Below are 17,261 nucleotides of genomic sequence, written 5' to 3' on the forward strand. Positions count from 1 at the left end.
TCAGCATAACAGCAATAGCTGGCCTTTGTGCTCAATTTCATAGAAATTTAAATTGATTTCACAGAATTTCCTCATGATAAAACTGTTCTGTGAATGTTTTCTCTCAAAGGAAAGTAAAAAATATTCTCTGGTTCCTTTTCTCATCTTCAGTAACGTCATTCCCTGGCCTTGCATGAGTAAGCTTTTTAAGAAGCACTCTTCTGTCAAACAATTATGTTTTTAACCTGCTGTGATATAGATGCTAGCACATCTAAAGAAAAATATGTGTATAAATTTGTATTGATGTGGTAGCAAATTACATGTTCCGTAAATAGTAGATGATGCTCATTTCCATTAACCAGGTACCTGCAAAGTTGATATGCACTACAAAGGTAATACCTAGAGGTTTTTTTTTTCCTTTTGAAATATTTCTAAGTTAAACTATAATCAGCAAAAGTGAATATAATCTACCTTTACTCCTGTCTTCTAGGGAAACACCTGGAGGGTCTTAGTGAAGGGAACTAATTCCCTGGCTGGTTCAATATTCCCATATTCCTTCATCCTCCTCCTTTCCACTAGCTTATTCAACCTCAAAGTCAAAGGCAATCCCAGAACTTGGGAATTCTGGGTAAACTCCTCAGGCAATCAAGCCTAATTACACCAAATTCCATTATTTTCCCTGTATGTGGAATCCAAATATATTTGACATTCATATGGATAATTCAGTTTCCAAGCACACACACATACACAAATTCAATTAACATACTATATATGGGTTTCCCAGTAGTGACTTAGACCTGGATTGACCATGATTTCATAGATAAGTAGGAAGGTACTTCTTTACAACTTTTTTTTTTTTATGAAATCATTTGCCTGAGTCTGAGAGAGGTTAAGAAGCTTCAGTCTTCTGAAGTAGTAGCTAGGTGGTACAATGGATAGAGCACTGCGGCTATAGTCAGGAAGACCTGAATTCAAATCCAGCCTCAGACACTTATTTTCTGTATGATTCTGCAAGTAACTTAACCCTGTTTACCTCAGTTTTGCCATCTACAAAGATGAGCTAGAGAAGGAAATGACAAACTATTCTAGTATCTTTGCAGGAAAAAAAAGGGGTCACCAAGAGTAAGACACAAGTGAAAAATCACTAAACATTAAGTTTTCTAAAGATACCATGTTGAGGAACTTACTATCATCTGAAGCACACGATTCTACTTTTGAACAGCTCTGAGCGTTGGGATTTTTTTAATCTGCCCCTGAAACTTCCACTGATTGTTCTTTGTTCTACATTTGGAGCCCGAGTTAACAAATGGAATAAATGTCTGAATACTATTAGAATATCGCTGACCCTCTCCTTAGAAGGAGGCTTGTCACAGCTTTCCCTCTTTCCCATTTATCATCATCAGCTCAACTTGACACATCTGTGTTGTCCAGACTTCTATTTTCTATGGGCTCAGGAACTAACCTAGCGGTTCCTAATTTAAACACTTAAATTAGCTCTTATAAATTAATATCTGCTTCAAAGACAGAGCAAGAACAAGTACATAAACATTACTCTCAGTATTTTGTGGGGAATAATTTGGGAGGAAGAGGAAAAGATTAGGCACAAAACAGTTCATTTCCTAAATAACATTAATCCCATTAAGTTCAAGTTTTCTTCATGTTACTTAGGACCTTGCTCCTAGGCTGGATGTAATATGTAGTCGACACTCTGAGACCCTCAGATCTTTGTGGCTCATGCTCCTGCGTTTGATTAGACTCCAAACCTGATACTTAAAATGCAAAAAACTGAATGGAAAGACTCAGGCCCATTTCTTAGAGTCATATTGTCTAAGAAAGAGCGATAGGAAGGGGATGGCTCTCTGGCAGGGTTGAGGTGATTAGGACCTGAGAAATGATTGTTAAATTTCCAGTGTGAACATTTATATCTTGGGAATTGGCAATCTACAAATCAGGTTATGAGTTATCATTTTATTGATTGTTTTGGACTTAAGAAAGTGATGGAGAAAATGTTGATAATGAAAATTAAATTTTAAAGTGTATCATGCCTTTTTTTTTTTTTGGAGAACTTATTCAACATTTAGTAGCACATTCATGTTAGGTCTTTCCCTCTTACTGAATTGTGACTGAAGAAATCACCCTTGCTTTTAAATAGGAATATAACAAATATATACTTCTTTTAAATATTTGGTTTTTCTAGCATAACATCTTTTAGAGTAGGTTTTGATAAGTCAATTTACTCTCAGTTCAATACATTATAGTTTTTTGGATAATTTAATGTTCTTATTTTTAAAATCTATTTAGCAAAGATTTATTGATATTGTTCATATTTTGAAAGAACCAACTTTTAATTGGTTTAGTTGGTTTTACTTTGATGTTTTATTCAGTTCACCTCTAATTTTCAAAATGTCTTTTTCTGTGCCTATATTTGGTTTGTAAATTTATTTTTAATATTTTTCTAAATAATTTATAATAATTTAAAAATTATTTGCTTACTCCCAAATTTCCTTTTTACTCTTTATTAAAACTATTTTTAGAGCTATAGTTTGTCATTTGAAGACTACTCTAGTTGTAGCACAAAAATTTTGTTCTATTATTTCATTGTTAAAATTCTCTTTTACATAGTTATTTTTCCTTTATAAACCTCTTCATTATTCAGAATGTTATGATTAGATTTCCAAATGCACACAGCTAGGGAGCATAGTGGGTAGAATTTTGAACTTGGAGTCAGGAAATGCTAATTTCAAACCGCTCTCCAGACACATATAAGGTGGGTGATCCTAGGCTAATCAGGTAATCTCTCTCAGGCTCAGTTTCTCAATCTGTAAAATAAGACTAATGAGAACACCTACATCATAGTTATTGTTCATATGAAATAATATATGGATTAAAGTGTTAGTTATATAGTACAATAATAATGGCATTATTATTATAATTATATTGTATGTTCCAGTATGGTATGCCCTCATCAACGAATGTGTTATGGGCAAAGTTAAATTGTAATAGCTCAGAAGAATAATGAGATGCACAAAATGTTCAGATGGGCTATTAGTGCCTAACCTGTCATAGAGCTTCTCAGCCACCGTCAAACACACAATACATTTATCCCAATGTAGTGATGTCATTTTGGCCCTCTGAGTTCAAAGAATAACAAGCAACAATACTATGGTGTATTGTGTATTGCACATACATATATGTTTATGTATTGTATATTGTCTTTACATGCTTTATGTATTCTAAAGGATATTAATATTTCTGGCATTTTACTTTTGTAGCATCTCTCCTTGGCTCATGTTTTTGCCTCACATTGACAGTTTAAGTGTTAGCATTCTAGAAATTATGATTTCTAATACTATCCCTTACAAGTGCCCATCTGGTACGCTCCCCTGAAAATTGGTCCACCAGTTAGCTTTAACAACAACAAAAAGCAATAGCCATTACGTTTAACAAAATGTTTTATTGAGGAAGAATAGTAAGAATAGTAGTCACCGATTTCAAATCTGGAGATTCATTCTCGCCTTATAGAAAGTAATGTACATACACAAGATACCAGTGGAAGGTAAGCATAGATTTAAAGTACAAAGATAAGTGAGGTTTATATGTTGATTTTTAGCCTTCAGTTTTGAGGAGGACCAATCACATCAAAGGGTGATGTTTGACTTTAGAGTAAATTGGATTTAAGCAGGGCAAGTTGCACAAAAGTTGTCGGCCTCACTCTGTCTTCCAGAGTCATTAAATCCAGGAGCAAGGCAAAAGCCAGGATGACTGATGATGGCCTGGGAAGCAGTGGATGACCTTGGAGTCTTCCATGTCTGATGAAGCTCTAAGAACTCCACAGTGCCTGCTTCAGCCATCTTCATGGCTATTGGAATAAATTGTTCTCTCCTGCCCATTTCTCAGGGGGAGATAACTATATTAGATTACTAACTACTATAACTAATACTTTAAGGTTTGCAGAGTTGTACACATATTATCTGAAATAATTCTCACAATTATCTTCACATGATTGGGATAGATATCAACTTAGGTCACTGATGGATTTGAGACCTGTCAGTTATCTTCAACCTAGTGAGGATTGCTAAAAGAAAAACTCTGCCCCTTTGATCCTTTTTAAAAACTTTATTAAAGAGAAAGCAACCAAAGTTTCCCCCGACTGAAATTAACTAACCGCCCCCCGCCCCCCTCCCCACTCTGAATATCCTCCAATTCAAAGTTTTCTCCTAGGTGCAGGATTGGTCCTTATATAGACCAATCCCTCGCCTGGAAGTGTGTGTGTGGGGGGGGCATGGCCCCCTTAGCACGGGATTGGTCCAATTCAAGACCAATCCCACACTAGGAAGTAGAGGGGTGTGGTCCTTTCCCCCAGCATGGGATTGGTCTTTAATGGACCAATCCTGTGCTAAGGGGTCCATTTCCCCAGGAAGTAGGAAGGAGGGACCCCTGGGGCACGCTGGGGATTGCAGTTCCACTGGCCAAAACATTTTAAAACCCACACTAGTGTAACCTGTACTTGCCAAGACCGTTTTATCAGGGTGTGACCATTGCACATGGTACAGTTTCTTGGAGCCCCATATGAGAGCTGGGTGAAATGTTGATACCAAAGGAAGATGAGCAGCCCTTAAAACGGCTCAGAAAGCTCTCACACCGGATTCTAGTTCTCCCTACATATACCATACACCATAGAACCAAAAAAAATATCTCAGAACTCTTGGTCTTGGAAGACTTGTTCTCTCTTCACCAAATCCCCTCCAGTTTCATTTTGAAGTGAAGCATTGGTGATGGGATTCCATTTCTCAATAAGCTGTGCTCCTTCCAGGATCTTAGGAAATATGATAGGTCAATTCACTCCATGCTTGGCCAGGTCAATAGATTTCTTGACTTCTATGCTATTGCTTCATCAGACTTAGCTTGCTGCACTCACCAACTCTGGGACACCAGTTAGTGGGACCTCAAATGACTTTAATGGATTTCCCATTTCAGGATACCCAATCACCCAAGATTAGAAAATAATAGGGTATTTTCTATTGGTTCTCTAAAGCTAAGGAATATAATCAGAGTCCTAAGTGGAAAATGTCTTCAGTAGGTTCCTACAAATGAAAATAGTCCAATACTTATCATAGATTAGGCTCTCTATGCAGCATATTTTTCCTCTGAGGTTCTATACCTCTCTAAAAGGTTGAATCCATAAAGTAAGGATGCTACTCCCCTCAGATTCCTGATGTTCCCCGATAGATTGTGCAGTGTATAGATACCAACCCCTATTGTTTTATTTTTCCTAATATCAATTAACCATTTATCATCTTCCTAATATCAATTACTAGTTGGTCTTCCCAGTGTCAGTTAACCCATGATTATTTCCTTAATATTAACTAACGAATTAAAATTGGTCGGCTGATATGAAAACTGGTATCTAATGTCTAGATACTACAATCTTAATAGTCACATGAGTGAATACGTTATCATTAATGAATTTTGGTCCTTTGTACCAGAGAATCATAAAGCTATTTAACTTCATACCCTGATGATTATTCTTATGCTTATTAAAACACTTGAAGCATTTTTGCTTTTCTTTATAAAAATATTCAATGACTATTGTATGCATAGATTGCTCATTTCTCTCCACTTCCTGTCTCTCTTTTTGATGTCCAAAAAGTTGCAAAGAATAGGCCCTTGAGTACAGGAATCTTTAAATCCCCTTTGGGACATGCAGATAGTTTTTTTTTTTTTTCCTATGTTCAATCCTTTCTCTTCAAGGTTTTTTTTTTCTTACATCTGAACAATTTCTATAAATTACTTCCTTATACAAAGAGAATATAATTAGGAAAAATAAATAACAAATGGAAATACCTGAAAAATATACGTGCTTGTTTCTTTCTACTGGAAAAAAAAAAGCAATTCAAACACAGAGAAATGAATTTATCTCTGTTCGTTTGGATGTTACCCAACCCAAAAAACTTGAAAACTGGCCTAATTGCAACAGACACAGGAGAAAAATAAGCCGTGGATTTCAGTTTGAGGAAGAATGTTGACTTAAGTATTGAATTAAAAGTAATTTCCCACAAAGACAATGTTATAAATGATGGTTAGATTTCCAAAGTATCTTATTTAAAAAAATTTTACTCTATAATGTAGCCATATTATATTACTACTAATCCTGATGCCTTAAGTACACCTAAAGTTCCTGAATTTTTCAGAATCCAATCTCAGTCTGAGTCCCTCTAAAGTATAAGCCTGAGATTGACCAAATTTTGAGCCCTTTTGAATTCTAATGAGAGTGAGGATCAGGGTAGAAAAATACAAGCCATTGGAGACCCAGCAAATAGGCAACTACTACAGAAGGAATAAAAGAGATTCCAGCAGAGAGGGAAAAAGCTAGACAAGCTACAGTTGGCATTAGGTGATACAGTAGCTAGAATATCATACTTGGATTCAGGAAATCCTGAGTTTGAATCCTGCCTTAGGTATACTTACTACTTGTGTGATCCTGAGAGAACCACTTAACTTTCCTCAGTTTTCCTCATTTGGTTTTATGGGCATATACACACATATAGAAATGTACATATGTGTGTATAAATACATACATATCCATATACACATTTATGCACAAAATTGTTTCTTTTCTGCAAGTTAAAACTTAACAGACTTGAACATAGCAGAAATATTTCAGAATTCTATTTCAGGAGCTCCATTTTAATGGATTTACGATTATCTCTGTAGACCATTAGTCTGTAGCAGTTTAGGAAGATTGATAGGACTCTTTGTAAATTCAGAAAAATTAAAAGAACAAATGCTTATAGACTTTCATAGCTTTATGGAATATTTCAATCCAAAATTGGCAAACTGAAATGTATTTTACCCTTAGATTTATATTATATTTTTCTGGTATAAAAAGATAAGTTTCAGTATCCTTGAGCTTATTATACATTACCTTGTTTCCTATGTAGTTAATTCCTTCCCGAGTTTTTTTTTTTTAATTATGTATTCTATCAGTGATTGGGATTTAACATTAAGGGTTTTTTTTTAGCATAGAAATTTTTCTGAAAAATAAGAGCAATAAATATATTTAATTACTAATATTTATGTTTTTTATGTAGAGAGAGACTAATTTCTAGATAAAATGAACTTAAAACATTTTGTAGCTCCTATAGTGTTTCATTGAGAAGCTACCATATTTCATATGATAGAAAAATACCGATACTCTAAAAAGAAGCATGCAATATAATGGAGAGCCGAGAGAAACATTTTGAGAATTGAAACTGTATTTAGAAAGGCCACTAAAAAAGGAAGATAGTCTTTCTCAACTATTTTTAAAAATTCAGATTTCTTTGTCATGCTGACTACATAATATTTTTAAAGATTTGTTTGTTTGTTTGTTTGTTTTTACCTTACCTTCTGTCTTGGAGTCAATACAATGTATTGACTCCAAGACAGAAGAGTGATAAGGGTAGGCAATGGGGGTTAAGTGACTTGCCCAGGGTCACACAGCTAGGAAGTGTCTGAGGCCAGATTTGAACCTAGGACCTCCCATCTCTAGGCCTAGCTCTCAATCCACTGAGCCACCCAGCTGCCCCCAAAGATAATGTTTTTAAAGAAACATTTAAAATAGATTTTTCAATGCTAAGGGAGCTTAGAGATGGATATTTTTTTTTTCTTTTTTGGACCTGACATCTGATTTCATTGGTATAAGGAATCTCTTTGGGGAAACTCTTTCTCTACCAGTGCAAGTTAGTATTAGTTCTGAAATTTAAATGCTCCAAGTACCTGGACCACTGCAGGGTTTCATGACTAACCCAGAGTCACATAGTTAGCATGTGTGAAAAGTAAGATTTAAATGCAGGTTTTTTTTCTGAATCCATAGTACTCAGCTGCTTCTCTGAGCTGACATTCTTTTAAATAACTATTTTTCAAGCATTTTTTGACATGTACTGATTCTCTACTTCACCTCTATCCATATATTCTTTATCTAGTCATACTAGCCTACTTTCAGTTCCTTGCATCTCTATAGGCCTTTTTACTGGATATTTCCATTGCCTGGACTGATTAGCCTTCCCACTTTCCTTCCTTAGAATCTCTAGTTCCCTTCAAGATTCAGTTCAGAGAGCATCTTATGCAGGAGGTCTCCTCTGATCACCTCAGATGGTAGTGCTTTTTTAAGGTTACTTTTCATCCACTCTGTATCTTATCTGTGTGTATATACAGTATACATATATCACAGATAGACATGAATATACACTTTACATATACATACATTCTCAACATCTTTTTATCATCTCCAGATAATTTGATAATGACAGCTTAGTTGATAAGAAGTATGGGACACGGAAGATGTTTTAGATCATGCTTCCAGCTCTGTCTCTAGAAGAATGGAATTTATTATATATATTTCAAGACTCATTTCACACACACACAAAAAAAACCCTGAAACTTCGCAGATGCACAGAAGTTACAAATTATGTCATATCAAAACACAAAGAATCTCATTTGACTTCAGAATAGAACAAGGCCAAGGGTGAAATTTGGCTGGCCCATTATCAAAAGCTAAGTCTGGGAATACTTTCTCAGAGACGAATAGCCCTCATTGGAAGAGGTTTTGTCTAAATTTTGTCCATTATTGATCTTGACATGTCTAGAAACAGATTCAGAGTCTAGGCAGCCTTTGGTTTAATTTCTGTCTTTAGTTTTGGAGAGAAATTGTTAACCTCTTAACTGTTGGTTTGTTAGGAACTTAAAGCTTTTCAATAAGGAAAAGTGTGGATCAGAAAAGGAGTAAAAAGATGAGTCTCAGATTTGTATCTATTTGAGAGTGTTTTTCTTATTGGCTTCCCACAATACATATGTGTGTAGATAATAAATTATATAGAGAGACAAATAGATATATAGTAAACACATAATATATAGTTTACACATACATATATATTATGTGTTTGTGTGAGATCAGGGTCTTTCTTTGTATTTCCAGTACATACCGTAATGCCTGACACATAGTATTTAATAAAATGGCTATTGATTAATTAACTGATAAATTAATTAACATTAAAAGTGATATACCCATTACCTACTTCCTAACTTCCATCATGCCTGCCAATCAATTTTTGCAACCTCAGAATAATCCTTGATTGATTGATACCCTACAAATCCAAATCTTTATTGATTCCCTTTGCACAACATTTCCTGTATTTATACATACTCATACAGCCACTGTGGTAGTTCAGGTAGGCGCTCATCTTGTTTTATATAGACTATGGTCATGCACTACTATTTAATCTCCTTGCTTAGAACTTCTCCCTTCCAATCTATTGTTCATTTAAGTGTTAATAGTATGTCCCTAAAACACAAGTTTGATCTTGTAGACTTTAGTGGCTTCTAATTACCTCAGGAATCAATTACAAACTCTGTGTAGCATTTAAAGTATTTTTATAACATTGCATCAACTTACTTTTCCAGGCTCCTTACACATTAAATACCCCAGATTTCAGCCAGGTGGGCTTTTTTGTTCTATACTTCATCTATGAGTTAGTTGATAGATATTTATTAACTGCCTACCTTGTACCAGGTATTTATACAGTGATATCGGTCTCTTTTGTTTTCCATGCAACATTTTATCTCTGCTCTTGGTGTTTTCTCTGGTTGTTCCCTTAGCCTCATGTCTAATTCTTATCTTCCCTGTCTTCCTTCAAGTCCCACCTAAAATCCTACCTTCTTCATTTAAGAGGGTAGGGAAAACCTGGGGAGGCTTAAGGGAGGATGAAAAGGTTCTGAAGCTCTGCTGTGGAGAATGGAATAGTGAGAAGTATTAGTAATATTAGCCTATCAGCAGTGAGGGCTCATTTTAGGTTGTAGCAAAAGATGAACAGCTTAGTACTTGGGGACATTGATCCAAATAATTTTCCATAATAAGTGAGCCAGTTCATTAACAGGACAATAGTGTGGGGGAAAAAATCACAAAAATTATTATTTTTATTATATAAATCCTTTCAAATAGAGTTTAAGATTTAATCCAATTTGCAATCTCGTAATTAAACATATGATATAAAGTATATTTAGAAAAGACTTGTACAGCGCTTTAGTCACTCCCCAAACACACCCACCAAAGGACCTCCATGTCCTTAGATGGATGAGAAAACTGTTCCCTCAGTCAAAGTTGGACATTTTTGGAGGCGCATTAGCACCTTTGAATGGCAAGTGTACCATTTGTCAAATTGCTCCTCTGTTGCACTAAATGGTGCTCTAATGTACTTTGAAAGTGAAAACATACCTCTGCAACCTCTCCATTTCCACTCTGGAAGCAGCTAGCTCATCTGTCAGGTTCTGGAACACTAAGGTACTATTGGAATTCAACCCCCTCTTGGGAGGCTGGAGTCAGTCAAGCAAAAAACCTTGATGCAGAGCCGAGAAGTAGAAGAAATGGAAAAACAGGCCACAAAAAGCAAAAAAAAGTAGAGAGAACCCTTCAAAAATGTACTCCTTAAGGTCTTTAATATTCAACCACAATAAAAAAGGCTTTAATTTTTACATTATAATCTCTCCCCACTGCCAACTGCATGGTAATTTATGCAACCCAGAACAAAAAATTTAAAACACTTTGAATTGGATTTATGTTTCCATATGACTTGATATTAAAACTTTTCTCAGTTACGAATTCTTCATTCTCTAAAGTGATAAAGAGTGGTACAGGCTTCCTTTTTAATCTCCTGACTATAGTTTTTAATCAAGTCATTATTTTATGGGTTCCCTTTTCTCTTCCTTTTCCCTCTTCACTGGCATTGTGATCTTGATTTTTTCTAATCATTGATAGTAAGAAAATTTCTATAATGAGAAAATTAAATATTTTAATTAAATTTTGTCCCTTGATCCTTGAACATTATTGTTCACTTAAAAATCAGCTGGTAAATTGTCCCATTAAGTGTAATCCCTAAACTCTGGTCACTATAGGACTCTAAAAAATGTTAGGGATTGAATATTCTCTGAAATTTTATGCAAATTAAAGAACTAGTATTTCACATTTGAAAGAAACAATTTTAACTTTTTAGAAAGTCAAGGGAAAAAAGGTAAGCAATATCCAATAAGCTTATCTGAAAGCCTGCTTTTGTTTTATGACTTCTTTCCTGGGCAGTAGTCTCAAAAATCAAGATGGCCCACCAGATGAAATGTGTGAATTTTCCATTTGGGAACACCCATAATATTTGTTGGTACATTTAAGTCATAAAGTATCCTGGCCAAGAACTTGCCTCTTGTCATTGCTAAGGCTCTGTTCCATCCAAATGCATAGTTTAATGTACCTACAAACTGTGGTTATGTTTCAAGAATTGACTTTAGACTAAGCATAACATTTTATTGTGCTATAAATTATGGCAGTATGTTTATATGTTAGCAGCATTTCTTATTTCAATGGTGTTTCATTTAGTGAATTTGGTATGCTCTCGCTCCCTTTGGGTTCAGAAAATATAAAGAGGAATCACAAGTCAATTTGATATGTTTTATGAATTTTAATTACCACTGTAATTAGATGCTCTCACTGCCCTCTGAAGCACAGAAGACTGCATCTGCAGCTTCAAAATTGAAGCTTCCCTCACATCTGATTAATCCCCATAGATCTGTTTCCAACTCTCAACTTTCTCTTTTCTTCTCTATTTCTGTTCAGCCTTCTATGTAGGAGGTCTTTTCCTGTGAATATCCCACTGTGCCTTGTAATAAAATCAAAATAGAAAAGGTACATCAGTCAGAAAGCAATCATCTCACTAGAAATAGAAAACCTGTCACCTTATTCTTAAAGACCTTAGATCATTCGGACCAACAAGCAATAAGAGTGAGCCTCTGTTGTATTGTGCTTTGCTTTTGTGACTGACCATTCATACTTTGGCAGAGGTAGAAAATACATGAGAGGAAAGGAAGAACAGATTTCTTAGCCCCTGAAAATGATATAGTAGAGAGAGCAATAGAATTTGAGTCACAGGAGCCAGGTTTTGAATTCTAGTTTTAGTATGTACAGTACTATCTGTGCTTCCTTGAACAACTGACTTAATCCCACTGGGTATCAATTTATTCTTGTCAAATAAGGGAGTTGGACTAGATAAGCTCTAAAGTCCACAGTACCTCCAAATCCTATGGTTTAAAGCTTAAGGCTTTAATTCTAAATCAAGGCCTGTTCAGAATCTTTCCAAGAAGAATCCTAGGTAGAGCTATATTTCTCTTTTTAGATTGTGGAAAAAACTTATTTTGTTTTGTCTCAGAAAAAAATCTTTGAGTTATAGAACTCATTGTGCTTATCAATTCATGTTGCTAACATTCTACATTAAGATTTGTCAACATATTTTTTCTATTTTTCTAGTAGATAACATATATGTAGGACTTGAAAATAAAGAGTGAGACTTTGTTGCATTTTTTAAAACTCAGAATAACATTTTAAATAGGATAAAGTGATAAAGTGTACTAATGGTTCAGTAACCTGACAACTTAACTGGAATTGATAGTAGAATTAATTCATTCCATTGTCCAAAATAACAACAATAAAAAGAGCTATATGCTCAAATTTTTTCATAGCAGCATTATATGTAATTGTAAAAAGGGAAAATGGAAATAAATGTCAAGCACCAAAGAAATGGACCAATTATGTGACACTACTGTAATGGAATATTATAAGACCACTAAGAAGCATAGGGGATACCAAAAAATATGTAAAGATTTTGAAATAAAGCAAAACAAAAAAAAAAAAAGAAAGAGAGAAAGAAGGACAGAGAGAAAAAAGTGAATAAGAATAAATGGAGAAATTTTGGGAGGAGGGAGGAGAAAACTCATCTATGCCTTCCTCAATTTATTTTCTTGATAACTGAATTATTTAACTAATTTCCTTAAAATAATTAAATAATTATTTTTAATAATTTCTTTTTCCATTTCTTTAGGGATCTTATTTTTTTTAATAAGAACTGATTCATTCATCAGTTTTCTTGCCATACAACTGGGCAATATATTTTCTAATAATTTCTTTTTTCCCCTGCTGTGAATTATATTTTTTAAATTTGGGATATGAACAATTTATTTTCCTCTCTAAATTAGACTAGCTTTTTATTTAGTTTCCTTAAAAAGTACATGAGTTGACTTCCAGTTAAGATGGCGGCAGAGTAAGGAGCAGCTGCTCGATCTCTCCTAACCGAAGCATACAGGACTCCTCAAGGGGAAATAAAAATGAACCCAGACGAATGAAGGAACCCCACAACAGGGCTCAGTATTGAAGGTACGCAGAATCAGGGCATCTCCACGCTATAAACGGGTGAAAAAGCTCTCACTAAAACGCGAGAGGAAGAAGCCCCTCCCCCACCCCTCACATCACACCTCACACAATGCCAAGGCCAAGGCACAAGAGTGAAAACAGGACTGGGGCAACCAGGAAATCACTAGCAGCCCCAGGGCTTGTACAACAAGAGGGCAATATAGACATTGAAAGGATCCATAGATCACCCTCTACACTGGACACAGAAAAGTCAACACCAAGGAATATAATTCATGAGCTTTCAAGTAAAAGAAAAATCTTACAAGAAGCCAGAAAGAGACAATTCAAATATCAAGGAGCACCAATCAGGATCACAGAGGATCTGGCAGCCTCCACGCTAAAAGACCACAAGGCTTGGAACACGATATTCAGAAAGGCAAGAGAGATGGACCTTCAGCCATGGATCAACTACCCATTGAAACTGACTATATACTTCCAGGGGAAAGTATGAGCATTCAACAAAATTGAAGATTTCCAAGTTTTTGCATAAAAGAGACCAGGACTAAATGGAAAGTTTGATACCCAACCACAAAAATCAAGAGAAACATGAAAAGGTAAATAAGAAACAGAGGGAAAAGAAAGAAAACTTATAATTTTTTAAATTTGACTCATTAAGGGCTTAAATATGATCTAATTATCTGTATTACTATGTGGAGAAAAGCTATATATAATACTCTGTAGTCAACTCTATTCACTATTATAATATTCACTATTATAGCAACCAGAAGAATAATTCATAGGGAGAGGATAGGATACTAAATGGTCTATGATGACATGGGGGGTGGGAAAGAGGCGGGGAATAGTAGGGGACACCAAGAAAAATCTGAGTAAATAAGAAAATAGGATATTCTATTACACACAAAGAGGGCATGGGAAGGGGAGGGGATAAATACTACCATAAGAAGGAGAGGAAGAGAGCATTAAGAGGTAATAATCAAACCTTACTCTCAGTGTAATCAACACGGAGAGGGAAGAGTAGCTTTATTATCCATTCTGATAAAAAATTCTATCTAACCCTACTGAGAAAGTCAGAAGGGACAAAACAAAGAGAGCAGGGGAGTGGGGAGGTCAAAAAAGGGAGGGGAGAAGAAGGGGGAGGGAATTCATTAGGCCTTTAAAAAACAAAAATAGGGGAATAACAAGGGAGGGGGCAGAAAGGGAAGTCAATCAAGGGAGGAGATAAGGGATACTGGCTCAAAGAAAACCACTGGTTTAAAAGAAAATAGTGTAAGAAGAAGGGGTGGGTCTAGGGGAGGATACAAAAATGTCAGTAAATGCACAACTGATAATTGTAACTCTGAATGTGAATGGGATGAACTCTCTCGTAAAACGTAAGCAAATAGCAGAGCAAAATCTTTTGGGCATCAAATGAGAAAAAGAAGGCAGGAGTGGCTATTATGATTTCTGACAAAGCCAAAGTAAAAATAGATATGATTAAAAAAGACAGGGAAGGTCATTACATCCTGATTAAAGGCAGTATAAACAATGAAGAAATAACACTGCTCAATACATATGCACCAAATGGTATAGCATCCAAATTCATAAAGGAGAAAATGGCAGAGCTCAAGAAGGAAATAGATAGTAAAACCATAATAGTGGGAGATCTAAATATTCCTCTTTCAGATCTAGATAAATCAAACCAAAAAATAAATAAGAAAGAGGTAAGAGAGGTGAATGAAGTCCTAGAAAAATTAGATTTAATTGATATGTGGAGAAAAATAAATAGGGACAAAAAGGAATACACCTTCTTCTCAGCTGCACATGGTACATTCACAAAGATTGACCATGTAATAGGACATAGAATCATTGCAAATGAATGTAAAAGAGCAGATATAATAAATGTAACCTCCTCAGATCATAATGCAATAAAAATAATAATTAGTAAGGGCACCTGGACAGGCAAATCAAAAACCAATTGGAAATTAAAAAATATGATTCTCCAAAACCAATTTGTCAAAGAAGAAATCATAGAAACAATCAACAATTTCATTGAAGAGAATGACAATGATGAGACATCCTACCAAACTCTGTGGGATGCAGCCAAGGCAGTACTCAGGGGGACATTTATATCCTTCAATGCATATATTAACAAATTAAGGAGGGCAGAGATTAATGAATTGGGCATGCAACTCAAAAAATTAGAAAGCGAGCAAATTAAAAACCCTCAGATGAAAACTAAATTAGAAATACTAAAAATTAAGGGAGAAATTAATAAAATCGAAAGTACAAGAACTATTGAATTAATAAATAAGACTAGAAGCTGGTATTTTGAAAAAACAGATAAAATAGACAAAGTACTGGTCAATCTAATAAGAAAAAGGAAAGAAGAAAACAAAATTGACAGTATTAAAGATGAAAAGGGAGACCTCACCTCTAATCAAGGGGAAATTAAGGGAAACATTAAAAACTATTTTGCCCAATTATATGGCAACAAATATAACAATTTAGGAGATATGGATGAATATTTACAAAAATATAAATTGCCTAGATTAACAGCAGAAGAAATAGAATACCTAAATAATCCCATATCAGAAATAGAAATTGAACAAGCCATCAAAGAACTCCCTAAGAAAAAATCACCAGGACCTGATGGATTCACAAGTGAATTCTATCAGACATTCAAAGAGCAACTAATCCCAATACTATACAAATTTATTTGATATGATAAGCAAAGAAGGAGTCCTACCAAATTCCTTTTATGACACAAATATGGTACTGATTCCAAAGCCAGGTAGACCAAAAACAGAGAAAGAAAACTATAGACCAATCTCCCTAATGAACATAGATGCAAAAATCTTAAATAGAATATTAGCAAAGAGACTCCAGCAAGTAATTAAGAAGATCATCCACCATGATCAGGTGGGATTTATACCAGGAATGCAAGGATGGTTCAACATTAGGAAAACCATCCACATAATTGACCATATCAACAGTCTAACAAACAAAAATCACATGATTATCTCAATAGATGCTGAAAAAGCCTTTGACAAAATACAGCATCCATTTCTATTGAAAACATTAAAAAGTATAGGAATAGAAGGACCCTTCCTAAAAATAATAAACAGTATATACCTAAAACCATCAACAAGCATTATATGCAATGGGGATAAATTAGAAGCCTTCCCAATAAGATCTGGAGTGAAACAAGGATGCCCATTATCAACTCTATTATTCAACATTGTACTAGAAACACTAGCAATAGCAATTAGAGAAGAAAAAAATTGAAGGTATCAAAATAGGCAATGAGGAGACTAAGCTATCACTCTTTGCAGATGATATGATGATCTACTTAAAAAATCCTAGAGAATCAACTAAGAAGCTGGTAGAAATAATCAACAACTTTAGCAAAGTTGCAGTATACAAAATAAATGCACATAAATCATCAGCATTTCTGTATATTTCCAACACATTAGAGCAGCAAGAGGTAGAAAGAGAAACACCATTTAAAATCACCCTAGACAATATAAAATACTTGGGAATCTATCTACCAAAACAAACACAGCAATTATAGGAAAACAACTACAAAACACTTTCCAAAAAAATAAAACTGGATCTGAACAATTGGAAAACCATTAATTGTTCATGGGTAGGATGAGCTAGCATAATAAAAATGAACATTCTACCCAAATTAATTTACTTATTTAGTGCCATACCTATCAAATTACCAAAAAAATTCTTTACTGAATTAGGAAAAACTATAACAAATTTCCTTTGGAATAACAAAAAATCAAGAATATCAAGGGAAATAATGAAAAAAAAATGTGAAGGAAGGGGGCCTAGCAGTACCAGATATTAAACTATACTATAAAGCAGCAGTCATCAAAACAATATGGTACTGGCTAAGATATAGAAGGGAGGATCAGTGGAATAGACTTGGGGTTAATGATGTCAGCAAGACTGTATAAGATAAACTCAAAGAGCCCAACTTTTGGGACATGAATCCACTATTTGACAAAAACTGCTGGGAAATTTGGAAAACAATATGGGAGAGATTAGGTTTAGATCAATATCTCACACC

General features: G+C 34.8%; 1 protein-coding gene across 1 annotated transcript in view; it reads left to right on the forward strand.

Moving 5' to 3' along the window:
- Positions 1-17,261, forward strand: part of GRID2 (glutamate ionotropic receptor delta type subunit 2) — a 1,498,284-nt gene that overhangs the window by 1,069,405 nt on the left and 411,618 nt on the right. The gene's annotated exons all lie outside the window — the stretch shown is intronic.

Source organism: Gracilinanus agilis, chromosome 6 (assembly GCF_016433145.1).
Source record: "Gracilinanus agilis isolate LMUSP501 chromosome 6, AgileGrace, whole genome shotgun sequence".
Taxonomy (NCBI): Eukaryota; Metazoa; Chordata; class Mammalia; order Didelphimorphia; family Didelphidae; genus Gracilinanus; species Gracilinanus agilis.